The 13,947-nt window shown below is 39.3% G+C and overlaps 1 protein-coding gene across 2 annotated transcripts in view; it reads right to left on the bottom strand.

Annotated features, from left to right (window-relative positions):
• The window catches only part of RARB (retinoic acid receptor beta), a 775,478-nt gene that overhangs the window by 738,424 nt on the left and 23,107 nt on the right, over positions 1-13,947 (bottom strand). The window contains exon 2 of one of the 2 annotated variants that reach the window (XM_055285590.2): positions 7,869-7,947. The exons of the other annotated variant lie outside the window; for it this stretch is intronic. The gene's annotated coding sequence lies outside the window, so the exon portion shown is untranslated. The remainder of the gene's footprint in view (positions 1-7,868; positions 7,948-13,947) is intronic. 2 annotated transcript variants of the gene reach the window in all.

Below are 13,947 nucleotides of genomic sequence, written 5' to 3' on the forward strand. Positions count from 1 at the left end.
CTACATGACATTGTTACTGAAGTTAAATTTGCTCATGTGGAAAATGGGGATAACAGAAGTTTCTACTACACTGGGTATTGTGAGGATTCAATTAGTCAATGCTGAAGATACTTGGCGTAAAAAATACAGCTGACCCTCAAGCAACATGGGTCAAACTGCAAGCATCCACTTATATGTGTATTTTTTTCAAGTTGGATGGAAAACATTGTATATGCAGGTCTACAGGGCCAACTGTGAGACGTGAGTGCCTGTAAATTTCGGTATACACATGAAGTCCTGGAACAAATTCCTCTTGTATACTAAGGGACTCCTATAGTTCATGCATATACTACTGTGGTCCTCAACCTTTTGTTAGGGCCTATAATTTATTCAACTTGATGAATATTATCTGTAGGTAATGAAGAGACCCTGAGAACTTGTCATGTAATAGGCAGACGTGTATTTCTGCAAAAACCTTTTGGCAACACTGAAGAGAACAGATTCGATGGAGACGAGAGATTTAATATCTATTTAGGAGAGGAAAGCAAATGACAATGCCATTGTGAACAGAGTCTTTTCAAAGTGTAGTTCCTTGACTAGCATTATCTGGAAAGTTATTACAAATGCAAATAACTTGAATCAAAAACTTTAGAAATAGTACCTAGCAATTTGTATTTTCACACCCCTTCCAAATTCTCTTGATGCTCTGGGACAGAGGTTAGCAAAAATTTTTCTGCAAAAGATTGATAGTACATTTTTTAGTCTTTGCAGGCAACATGATCTTTTTTAGAGCACAAAAATACTTAAAAAATAATAGCTATGGCCATATTCCAAAAAATCATTTACAAAACATTAGCAGGCTGGATTTGGGCCTACCAGCCATAGTTTGTGGAGTTTGATGCCAGGAGCTGAGACTAGCAATAAAGAAGGAACAAGGTTGAAGAGTAAACTGAGTTCGAATATGAGATAGTGAGTCTGAGTTGAACACCTGGTTCTGGAACTCAAAGGAAACAGCAGGGCTGAAAGTATAGATTCAGAAGACAGAATAAGGTGCTTATTAAAATGGCATGTGCAAACAACATTGCCTCAGCAACATACAGAGCCTAAGCCAGGAAGAGAGCCAGGGAGGTATCCAGAGGCCTACCAACACTGGACAGCAAAAGAAGAAAAAACACGAACAACACTGAATGGCAAAGGAAAAGAACAAGGAACCAGGTCAATGAGATAAACACAGCAAAGGATGGATGGTGTGTCTGACATCAGAGGAGGACGGAACCTGGATACAAACAGTTGCAGCCCCTGCTGTGTTATATAACTTGAATGCCATCATGCCTGCAATCAGAACATCAGTGACTATGTGCATGCTCACAGTTCAGTGTATGGGTGAAACAAGTAAGCTCAGTGCAAGTGCAGCAAAAGAAGGATAAAGGAGCACAAGTTAGTGAAAGTTGTCACATTTCTAAGCTTAGGGCAGAAAATCACATTCATGGGCAGAGACAGATTGAAAAAAAACAAGTCAGGGTTAATGAAGAATTGAGATTGGTAGGACATTGAGATAGGGTGGCGCCAAGAGCCTCAGGGAGGGGCGGGCCTTGAACAGGAGAAGGCATGCCTCCATCCTCACACATGGGCAGGAGGAATGGAAACAGATACAGAAGTTTCTGGGTGGGCAAGAAGTTCAGCTTCTATATTTTCATAATCTTAATTTTATCAGTGAAGTAGGAGGTTATCAAATAAGATTAGAAAAGTGTTAGTCTAATGACAGGAGGAAAGAGAAGATAAAGCAGCATTTCTTTAAAAAAAAAAAAAGTCAAACTTGTTGCTTCATAGAAAATTTCCCCCTCCCCCAATCAGTGAAAATTAGTGGTGTTCTCTAATTAAATTGGATTTATGAACAGGCCAGGCGTACAAGAAATCTTATTCCCTGTTTTCTATTTTGGCATTCACTTCTTGCTTTCCTACCCCTAATCCAGGTTACACTGACATGATCTTTGACTTCCCACAGAGAAGTGTTCATTTTAACTGGCAGGCAAATGATATTACACTCCAAAGGCCTATCATGCTAAATGACCATTAAACCATTACACTTAAGAACTGCCTCTCAAGATAGAGACTCCAAGTGCTTCACACAGTATCACTGTTTAACTATCAGCATTTTATAGACAGGGAATTGTCATCACCAAGCTCACATGAATTCCTCTGGTTATAAACAAAACATCTGTGGCTGGTTAGCTCGGTTGGTTCATCCATGAAGTTAAATGGCAAAACTCTTGGGTGGAATCCTTGTAAAGCTCTGTTAGTATGGCTCTTTTCACAAGCCATTTGTCTGCAGCCCCAGTTAGATGAGGCATCTCAGAATGGATGCTCCTGATTTGTTCAGGGTATGGCTACCATCACCCCATCAATCAGCCTCTTCTTTCCTTATTCTTCAGCACATGCTCTGTGTTAATGGGGCTATTCTCCATTCTGGCCATCTCTGCCTCTGTGCATTTCCCCACATTATTTCTTCTGCATTATTGTTTCCATCCAAGTCCTCCTAGTACTTCAAAGTTTGCCTCACAATTCCCACTAAAGTTCCAGTATTTTTCTCAGCTGACCCCAGCCTCTGTGAGTCTGTAACTGAATGGCCTGCTTTGGAAACCACACTCTATAAATTACATTTAGTTTGTAACTCTAGGCTGCCCAAGGGCAGGTACCACAGATATAGTACAGTATAATATAAAGATGATGTCTTATTTCTACTTCAGGTTTAGTAGAGTAGCCCCCTCCTTATACATGGGGCATACATTCCAAGACCCCCAGTGGACACTTGAAACTGTAGATATATAAACCCTATATATGCTATGTTTTGTAACCTATAATTGAAATGACTGCTAAGTGACTACCAGACTCATAGAATATACAGCATGGATACTCTAGCCAAGGGAAGATTCACATCCCAGATAGGACAAAGCAGGAAAGCCAGAGATTTTATTGTGATACTAAGAATGGCAAGCAATTAGAAACCTGTGAATTATTTCTAGGATTTCCTATCTTATATTTTCAGACCTGTTAACCATGGGTAACCAGAACTGTGGAAAGCAAAAACATGGATAAGGAGGGATGACTATACTTCCTCACCAGGTAACCTTGGAAAATTCACCCACCTCTTTGGACATTCGTTTCCTTGAAGATGAAAAATCATATAATTCGCTACCTTATACTTTTTAATCACTATAGCTTTAATAGCACTCAAACACTTGATGAGTCAAAATTCTATGAGTGAATCTTTAACAAGAGTGAAAAACCAAACCCACACCTAATGGCAATGTGGGTCAGCAGCAGTTCTTTCCTTCATTTTTCATATTTCCAGCCATACCATGTAAAGTTGTGAAGAGCAGTGTGTCTTATACATAGGTAATAGTGCTACCACTGGAAATGTTAGCTTAGATTTTAAAAGGTGGTCATTTGACAACCATCTTTAGGCCGCAACTTCCAAAGTGCAGTTTGTGCCTGGTCAGCAGGACAGCTGATCCACTTACATGGAAGGAATTATACATACCTTGTTCATGGTTTACTACCCTACCAATGGTTCTTAAACTGTGATCCAGGGAGCCCTGGTGGTCCCTGCAGGGTATCCAACAAGTCAAAGCTACTTCGCTAGGAACACTAAAATGTCACTTGTCTTTTTCATGCTCATCCTTTCATCAGTTACAGCGCAGTTTTCCAGAGGCTACATGACGTGTGCTATCACTACGGCTTGAATGCAGAAGCAGATACGTGAACCCAACTATCTATTAAGCCAGACACTAGAAAGACCTACAAAACTGGGGGGGGGGGGGGAACTGCCATGCTTCTCATTAACTTTTTTGCTTCAGGAAAGTTTTTCTTTTTTATAACAAGTTATTTATGTTAACAAGAATAAGTTTATTATTTTAATAAATCAGTAAATCATTTTCTCTTAGTTTCTAATATGGTAAGTATCAATAGGCATAACTATATACATAGATCTTTGAGGTCCTTGATGATTTTTTTCTAGGAATTTGAAAGTGTTCTTACACTAAGACATTTGGGAACCGCCTCTCTGTATTAATGAAGGTATAAAATAAACAGTTTTCCTTTGGTACCATAGAGGACTGATTCAGAGCTCCCTGAAAATACCAAAACTCATGATGCTAAGTCTCTTTAAAAAATGACATACTATTTGCATATAATCTATGTACATTTCCCCATATACTTTAAGTCAGCTCTAGATTACTTATACCTAATACAATGTAATGCCATGTAAATAGTAGTTATACTATACTATTTAGGGAATAATGACCAGAAAAGCCTATACACATTCAGTACAGATACCGCCCACCCCGACCAAATGTTTTCCATTTGTAGTGATTGAATTCACAGGTGAAAACCCTCAGTGGTCAACTATATTTGCCAAATGTAAGACAGTCATGTATCCCTTAACGATGGGGATACCTTCTGAGAAATGCATCAATAGGCGATTTTGTCATTGTGTGAGTTTCACAAAATATGCAAACCTAGGCTACATAGTATAGTCTATTGCTCCTAGCAAACAAACCTGAGTAGCATGCTACTGTACCGAATACTCTAGGCAATTACTAGTACTTGCTCAGAGTGAGTACTTGGTATTTAAACATAAAAAACAGGACAGTAAAAGTATCATGTTGTCTTGTGGGACCACCAGCATATATTTGGTCCATCATTGGACAAAACATCATAAGCAGAACATGACTATATAAGCTGAACTCTAAATTATTGCTAAGACACACATGAAAAATACATTAACGGATGACTGTCGTTTGTTGATATCCAGAACACTGAGGATTTTCTCCAAAGTATCGCAGTAGGGTCCACACATTCCCATCTCCTCTGCTTTCAAATCCAGCCCCACCAAACCTTCCTGACCACTGGCTGGATGGAACAAGGAGTGAGGAGAGAGCAATGCTCATGCTATTACCTGTCCTCCAAGAGGCCAGTTCAAGGATAGCCCCTTCTACATGTATCCCTTGTGATACCATGTTTATTAGTTTGCTTTAATAAAGCAGGGTAGCCTGACAAATTCTGCACAATTTGGAGGCTGGAAGTCCAGTGTCAACATGTCGACAGGTTTGATTTCTCCTGAGACCCTTCTCTTTGGCTAACAGATGGTTTTCTTCTCACGTGGCCTTTGTTTATGTGTGCTCACACATCGCTGGTGTCTTCTTATAGAGATATAGTCATATTGGATTAACGCCCACCCATATGACCTCATTTAACCTTTGTTTTGCTTTGCTGTTTTTTCTGACATGGAGTCTCACTCTGTTACTCAGGCTAGAGTGCAGTGGTGCGATCTCGGCTCACTGCAATCCCCACCTCCCAGGTTCAAGCAATTCTCCTGCCTCAGCCTCCCAAGTAGCTGGAACTACAGGCATCTGCCACCACACCTGGCTAATTTTTGTATTTTTAGCAGAGACGAGATTTCACCATTTTGGTCAGGCTGGTCTCAAACTCCTGACCTCAGGAAATTCACCCGCCTCGGCCTCCTAAAGTGCTGGGATTACTGGCATGAACCACCACGCCCAGCCACCTCAGTGATTTGAAAAGCCTGCTTCTAAATACAGTTACATTCTGGGGTACTGGAGGTTGGGAATTCAATATATGAATTAGGAGGTAACAAAACAGCCCACAACATATTAAGAAATTCACACTCTTCATTTTGTTATTTCTAAAGGTTTATATACCTCACTATGTCATCTACACTACCTACCTTTCTAAGTCATTAGTATACAAGCCCTTAGTATACAAGAAGTCATTAGTATACAAGAAGTTCATGTAGTTCAAGTTCCTCTTTTTAGAAAGTAACTCAGATAAGTTATTTCACCTCTCTGTACCTAATGTCACACAGCATATTATCACCTGACACAAGTTATGCTTTCCTTTTTAAATAGTCTCAATTTCAACATACTTACGGGGTATTCTACTTAGAAAAAGCTTGCAATGATTTAGAAGAAATTTAAAGACTGCATGCAATGCTGTCTTCTGTAAAGGATGTTTTTCTTCAATTATCATGCCTCAAATTATTTATTTATGTGTGTATACAGAGTACGAGGGAGCAGCAGTGGATGGGTTTGTTTGTTTTCTATACTTGAGTTTGCCTACACACTGAGGAATAGCTATGGTCAAACAACTCTTGCCGTGTGTTTGAAAGGAACCCATTTAATCACAGAGAAACAATAAAAACAGAATGTAAAGAAACCTTCTGCCAAATGACCTGTTGAAAAGCAGCAACCTAGCTGACAACTCTCATGTCCTGTTAACTGGCTGAAAAACAAAAAGAAGGCTGAGCGAGGGTGAGAGAGGCTGCGAGGTTACTGACTGGGAAGGTAGAATGTCCCAAATGCAAAAGGTTTATTCCTAGAACAATCAGAATCAACACCCAAGATGTGCCAGGTGACTTCAATATTTGCCACTGCTCCCTTTTTGCACAGTGGGCAGCTAAAGATATGATGCCTACGCCCAAGAGGCATTAATCCCTCTGACATGGGCCCCGTTCATTTTGTGAAACGATTAGTTTAACATGAACATAATACAAGATCCTTGCAGCATCACAAACCAAGTGGTTCACAGAACTTGACTTGTTTTATTGATCTAGAGGTAGGTCAGCAAACTACAAACTGTAGACCAAATCCATCCTTCCACCCATTTTTTTGTTTTTATTCCCAACCTTTGAGCTGTAAAAGAAATAGCAAGGAAAATATATTTTACAACATCTGAGAATAATATAGAATTTAAATTTCAGTGTCTGCAAATAAAGTTTTATTGGAACATATCATACTCCCTTGCATCTTATCTAGGGCTGCTTTTTTGCTACAATGGCAGTATTGAGTCATGTGACAGAGACCATATGGCCCACAAAAAGCCTAAAATATTTACTGTCTGATCCTTTACAGAAAATGTTTGCAGACATATGATATAAACTTCCAAGTCCCCAAAGTATATAAAACTTACACTTCAGATTTTAATATATTTGCATATTTTACCCTGGAAAACCTTAATGACTAAGCAAAGCATACTGATTATATTGGTTGAGTCTGGGATTTTGTGGAACATACTAAACCAGAAAGATTACCACATTTAGAAACACCAGAATACAGAGGTTTGAGACCAAAATCTTCTAAAGCAAGAGAGCTGCTTTAGAAGAGTCTGTTTAACTTCCAGGTGAGTACAATAACATGGCACCTGAAGGCATTCTAATACTTAATTATTTGTTACACCTACATGAGAGTTGTACTAAAAACTCAGTTCACATTTCATCACATGGCTCTAAAACGAAGTTTCACCCCCTAAATCCATTCCCACTTTCTCAGTCACAACTCTCTCCCCAACCTCAAACAAGCAAAACTCTCAAGCTCCCAGAACCACCTTGTTTCATGAGACATTGCAATATAGAGGAAGACATCAGCTCAATTCTTTTCTCTCAGCTCTTCCTGGCAAGAAACTGTTACCTTGAGTTGAACTGATTAACTGAAATAAGCATTCTAAAAACCAGATAGGGCTGATTACAAGGGGAATTACTGACCATAGCTTCTAATAAGAGTATTAAGGAACTTTCTTTTTTTTTTTTTTGAGACAGAGTCTTGCTCTGTCATCCAGGCTGAAGGGCAATGGCACGATCTCAGCTCACCACAACCTCCACCTCCCCAGTTCAAGCGATTCTCCTGCCTCAACCTCCCAAGTAGCTGGGACTACAGGCAAGTGCCACCATGCCCGGCTAATTTTTGTATTTTTAATAGGGACGGGGTTACACCATGTTGGCCAGGCTGGTCTCGAATTCCTGACCTCAAATGATCCACCTGCCTCGGCCTCCCAAAGAGTATTAGGGAACTTAAAAGGACTAAACCTGAATGTACCTCCTTGCTGCAGATTGTGAGAACAATTCTCCAGATGAGCAGGACTGGTGACTGTCTTTCTATGACGATGTTCAGGATTCTGCAAAAACAATGGTCTTCATTCAGCAGTCTTAAACATCACAATGCAGAAAAAGAAATTAAAGTAGATTATTCAAAATCTTTGCCTGCTTCTTCACAATACCTCCTTTCCATGGTGTGACATAGTTAACTGTCTTGAAATGAGGAGACCACCAAGTTCTTTCACTAAATCTTAAGCCAAACTGAAACTTCTTCACTGAAGCTGTACCCGTTCACAAGGAGAGAATCACACGCTAGGGTGCAGCCATTTTGGCTCAGTGCTTCATATTAACTGGGCTCAGGGGCGGGCTCATGTGCTTTAAATGCAAAAGAATTCACACAGGTGGCAATCATTAATTATAGTGCACATCCCACTAGCATGGACCTCTGACCCAACAGCAAATTAAAAGTAGATTGGATAGAAGTTCTGCTATAATCCAGGCCCGTGAAGATTTATAAGAAGAAAAAAAAAACATGTTGTAATCTTCTTGGTTTCATCACTTTTTACATAATAAAATAAGTTCTAGGGTCTACTGAGAGATACCTCCAATTACTACCTCAGCAATTTTAGGGAAATATGACAATAGTTTCTAATCCTAACATTTTTTAAGAAAGCAAAGTCTTAAGTTCTAAATTGTCTTTTATTCAAAGAATGTAATTTAGTTTTCTTAATTTCCTCCTGCTAGGGAAGCTAAATAACTTGCCTCAGAGATCCTCTTCGATTAAAGTTTAACCATTACAACAAAATATCGCTTTTTGGTTGAGGGGCGGGGAGACAGGAACTTGCTGCTCTGTTGCTCAAGCTGGAGTGCAGTAGCATAATAACAGCTCACTGTGACTTCAGACTCCTGGGTTCAGGCTATCCTTCCATCTCAGCCTCCCAAGTAGCTGGAATCACAGGCACATGCCACCACTTCAAGCTATTTTTTGTTTTGTTTTGTTTTTTTGTAGAGACAGGGGTCTCGCTATGTTCCCCAGCCTGGTCTTGAACTCCTAGGCTCAATGATCCACCCGCCTCGGTCTCCCAGAGTGGCGGGATTACAGGTGTGAGCTACTGCACTGAAGTCAAAACAGCATTAGTTAAAGAGGAGTAACTAGTGTTGGCAGAATTTACAAGTAAAAATACAGGATGCTGAGTTAAATTTGAATTTCAGGTAAACAGCAAATACATCTTTAGTATACGTGTATATACCATGTAATATTTGAGACATATTTGTATTGGGGACATAATTATGCTAAAAAAATATATTTGTTGTGTATCAAAAATTCAAATTTAGCTAGGCATTCTGAATTTTATCTGACGACCCTAGAAACATCTTTAATTCAAAATGTTTCTGGGTGAACGAGCAGTGGGGGTAAAGTTTAGTGAGTGTGTTGCGCCTAATCTTGGAAGATAGAACTACTTAAAAACTTTGGAACACATTCCAGAACCGTTAGGCCTCTCAGTTCTCCCATCTGAGGAATGAGGGGTGTGAAGTATAAATGTTGCATGGGCCTGTAAGGAGAAATTTTAAAAAGAATGATAATCCAGTTTGGTATAAATGGCAACATCCTTGATTTTTTTTAAACTTCTTTAGATTGCTTGTGTATGAATCTTACTGATGAGTGTAATTAATTTATTAGTGAATTAAATGAATAAAAACTGTTCTGGTGTTTCCAGCTCCAGTCATGGACCACAACATGAACTACCAGGTGTAGCTTAGCAACTCAATAATGAGAAGGCATTTTCTCTTCAGCTTTGGTGCATTTTCTCTACCAAATAAATCAATTGAAAGCTCATCTTGACACTCCTCCGTCCCCCCGCCCCCATCATTTCAATGTGAAAAGAGGAGACAGATTCAAGCAACTTAATCCAATTGCTTTTTCGAGATACAGACTCCTTAAGTATTGCCTCAGACTATGTCTGACCTCTTGAACTCACAGAGGGGAAATTAAGGCAGAAAAATCTAGCAGTTCAAATTGTTGTAGCTTCAAGACCTGGTGAGATTTAATCTTTTTGGTTCCCTAAGGCAAATAATGTTGAGCAAAATAACCAGAGAGTAACATGTTGAAGAATGGTTTATTTTTAAGGACTGAAAATGGCCCCAAACACCGAACATTTAGGAGGGTAGAAGCTATAGAAGTTCAAGGTTATTTAGTTACCAAAGCATAACGACATAAGTCAACGAATCAGGAGAGAGGTGTTGAGTGCAAAGCAAAAGAAAACTTAGATTGTTAGGTACAGTATAAGGAATCTTTTGCCTTAGATAACTTTAATTTCAAGGTAACCATGGTGGACATAATACCATATCTACCTCAGAGTTACTTTTATCATGCAGTGGGTCAGGACATGTTTCTAGTCCTTAATACTATTGATTGGCTTCCTCTAAGGAGTCCCCTGAATATTCAATCCAGGAAGCCTCGCCACAAAGTGACAAAACCCTCACTCTAATCCCCAAACATGCCATGGTAGGTCTAAAACCTGATTCATTTTGGGGTAGGTCTTAGAGCCTCATGGATGAATTTTTATCCCTGGAAAATTCCACTGCTAGGGCATTTCAAATAATTTAAAAGGGATCATGGTACATTTACATGAGAAGAATGAAGATCCTCAAAATATTGTATATATTCAAGAATCACCCAGGAAAACTTGCAGTAAATGCAGATTTCCAGTTTCTATCTGGAAGACTGAGACAGAGAATCTGCTGTGGTAGGTCTTGATTTTTCTGTTCGAATTTTTTTAAACAATCCATATAACATGTATTGATTATGTCTTAGGATCAATGTAATGTGCTAAGCACTGGAAGTTTAGAATTTAAATATATACTATATTCCCTCTCAAAATTTATCATTTGATCCTGTTTATTTCTCAGAGAAGGCCTATAGGGAACAGGTATACAAAAGAAAGCTGAGGTCCAAAAAGATCACAGCATATACTAAAACACACATAGCCAGTACATACAGAAGTCAAGTCTGCAATGAGGTAAGTTAATTGATTATTTTTCATCTCTTTTCCAACTATTTTCCTGCCACACCTTTCTATTATGTTGCTGTGGCCTACTCACTGCCCTCTGAACCCACCAGACATACACTTGCCCCAGGACCTTTGCTGTTTTTCCTTCTCTATGTCCAAAGTATTCTTCCCCTTATCTGACTTACTGCTTCATTTCCTTCTGTCTCAGATCACCTTCTCAGTGAGACCTTCTATGACCACATTATTTAAAATTACAGCCTTCCCACAGAGCACCCTGACCTTCTTTCCTATCTTCCCAGTCCTTCTGAAATGTGAAATTTAATGGATAAAGTGAAAACACTCCATCTTACAAATCTGACGTGTAGCATACTCATCACTTGGAGTGATTTGCTTATATGTATACATCTAACGGTTTCTTGCCTGTCTCTGCTAGGATGGTAATTCTCAAACCTTAGCAGCATCAGAATTACCAGAAGTGCTTTTGAAAACACAGATTCCTCCTTTCCAGCCCCAGAGATTTGATGGAGGTCGTGCTAGTGGTGCCAGTCAGCAGATCATTTTGAGCAGCCTTGCCATACGGCACTAGTTCTCATCTAGGGATGATTTTGCCCCTGGGGAACATTTCATAATATTCGGAGACATTTTTTATTGGTACAGCTGGAGTGGGGGAGCCAACTGGCATCTTGAGAATAGGGGCCAGGAATGCTACTAAATATCCTACAATACAAAGGACAGTAGTGAGGAAGTTGAGTAACCCTGTCCTAGATGAATGCTTCTTAAATGCTACTATGCATCAAGAAGAGGAGGGCTTATTAAAAGTCGTATCATTAGATTGCACCTCCATAGTTTCCAATTTGTTAGGTGGGTTCAGTGTGGAGCCTGAAAATTTACATTACTACTAATTACCCAGGTGAAGGAAATGCTATTGGTCCAGGGCCAACACTTAGAAAACAATTGCAGAAGGAAAGCTCCACAAAGCAGGAATCATGGTCTCTTTACTCCTTTCCCCAGCAATAGAATGTGGTACAGTATAGTCACTCAAGTTTCTAATTGTTAATAACAGCACCACTACACCATGCACTCACATGATGATTCTGACACCAAGGATTCTTGGATTACACATTGAGAAACAAGAGTTGTTTGAGCAGCAAATTTCAGATGCCTTCTAGTCCTATTGACCCCTCAGCTCATTTACTACCAACCAAAGAAGTCGAAGGAGAGTTTGCATGTTTGCCCTGGCAGGTCTACCAATCTGCCTGAGGGGATGCTCAAATTACATCCCCACAGTAAGCTCTGTACAAAAGAAACAAACTGTCAAATGAAAGTCTCTGCATTCTCTATTTATGATGAAACTACACGACCCTACAACCACCTGTGACACAATTCCCTTTTTCAAAAAGGCCAGAGAATTTATTCACACACACACACTTAGTTCTTCAATCTGATCCTTGAGTGAGGTCTCTAGCATTGTAATATAATTGGGAATCGGTGTGTCTTGAATGTAATTGCACTTCCATAACCACATCTCTGGCAGCTGTCCACTTTAAGATGGTATCTTCTGGGTGCTGCCAATTACCTCTCCTTACATCATTTTCTGGGGGAATATTAAATTCAGTTCCTTTTATCCTGTGCCCAAAGCCAACAATGAAGCAGTTGATCTCCATAATTCAAACATGTCTGATATCTTAGATTCAATGGCCCTGTTTAAGACAGGCATTTAATGAAGAACTGGTGAATGAGAAGTTTAATGGCTAAAGTGAAGACAATCCATCTTACAAATCTCTTTTTACTCATGTGGAATCATCAGCCAGTGTTATTGATTTGCATTTAACATTTGACTGGACTTTCTATTGTGTTCAGATGTTAGTATCCTCTGCTGGTGCCTGCAGGCTATTAGTTTCAGGGTAAAGCTTGCTGTTCTGAAAACCAGTCTTCTCTACTGAACTGAAAAAGCTGAAGCATTCACAATGGCTCAAAGAACCCAACACATTTTAGATAGCCATAAAAAGTATTTCACTAGTCACCTTTATTTTATAACAGTGAGAATTGACATAGAAATAATCAAAATCTATAAAGATACAGTTCATTATTTTATTATTATTATTATTTTGAGATAGAGTCTCACTCTGTCACCCAGGCTAGAGTGCAGTGGCGCTATCTGGGCTCACTGCAAGCTCCGCCTCCCAGGTTCACACCATTCTCCTGCCTCAGCCTCCTGAGTAGTTGGGACTACAGGTGCCTGCCACCATGCCTGGCTAATTTTTTTTTTTTTTTTTTTTTTAAGAAAAGACAGGGTTTCACCATGTTAACCAGGATGGTCTCAATCCCCCAACCTCATGATCCACCTGTCTTGGCCTCCCAAAGTGCTGGGATTACAGGCATGAGCCACCGTGCCCAGCCAGTTCATTATTTTAAAAGCAGCATTATTAAGATATAGTTTATATACCATACAATTCACTTGTATAAAATGTACAGTTCAAAGGTTTTTAGTAAATTTAGAGTTCTGCAGCTGTCATCACTAATTTTAGAACATTTCCATCATCACCACAACCACCAAAAAATAACCCTGGGCCAATTTGTAGGTACCCACCACCAGCCCCAAACACTAATTTACTCTCTGTATCTGTAGATTTGCCTTTTTTGAGAATTCCATATAAATGGAATCACACTATTTGTTGTCATTTGTGTCTGGATCCTTTCAGTTAGGAAGATGGCTTTTAAGGATCATCTATGTTGTAGCACATATCAGTACTTCATTCGTTTTTGCTGCCAAACAATTAATTGTATACATATATCACAATTTGTTTATTCACCAGTCGGTGGACATTTATTTTGTCTTGTTGGGCTATTATGAATAATGCTACCATAAATATTTATGTACAAGCCTTTATGTGGACATATTTTCATTTTCCTTGGGTAGATTCCTAGAAATAGAAATCCTGGGTCATAAAGTCAATCTATGTTTAACTTTTTTAAAATGCCAAACTGTTTTCCAAAGTGGCTGTATCATTTTGTAATCCCACCAGCGGTACATGAGGGTTCCAGTGACTCCACAGTCACTGGACCTCC

This window comes from Symphalangus syndactylus, chromosome 1 (genome assembly GCF_028878055.3).
Source record: "Symphalangus syndactylus isolate Jambi chromosome 1, NHGRI_mSymSyn1-v2.1_pri, whole genome shotgun sequence".
In the NCBI taxonomy this organism is placed as follows: Eukaryota; Metazoa; Chordata; class Mammalia; order Primates; family Hylobatidae; genus Symphalangus; species Symphalangus syndactylus.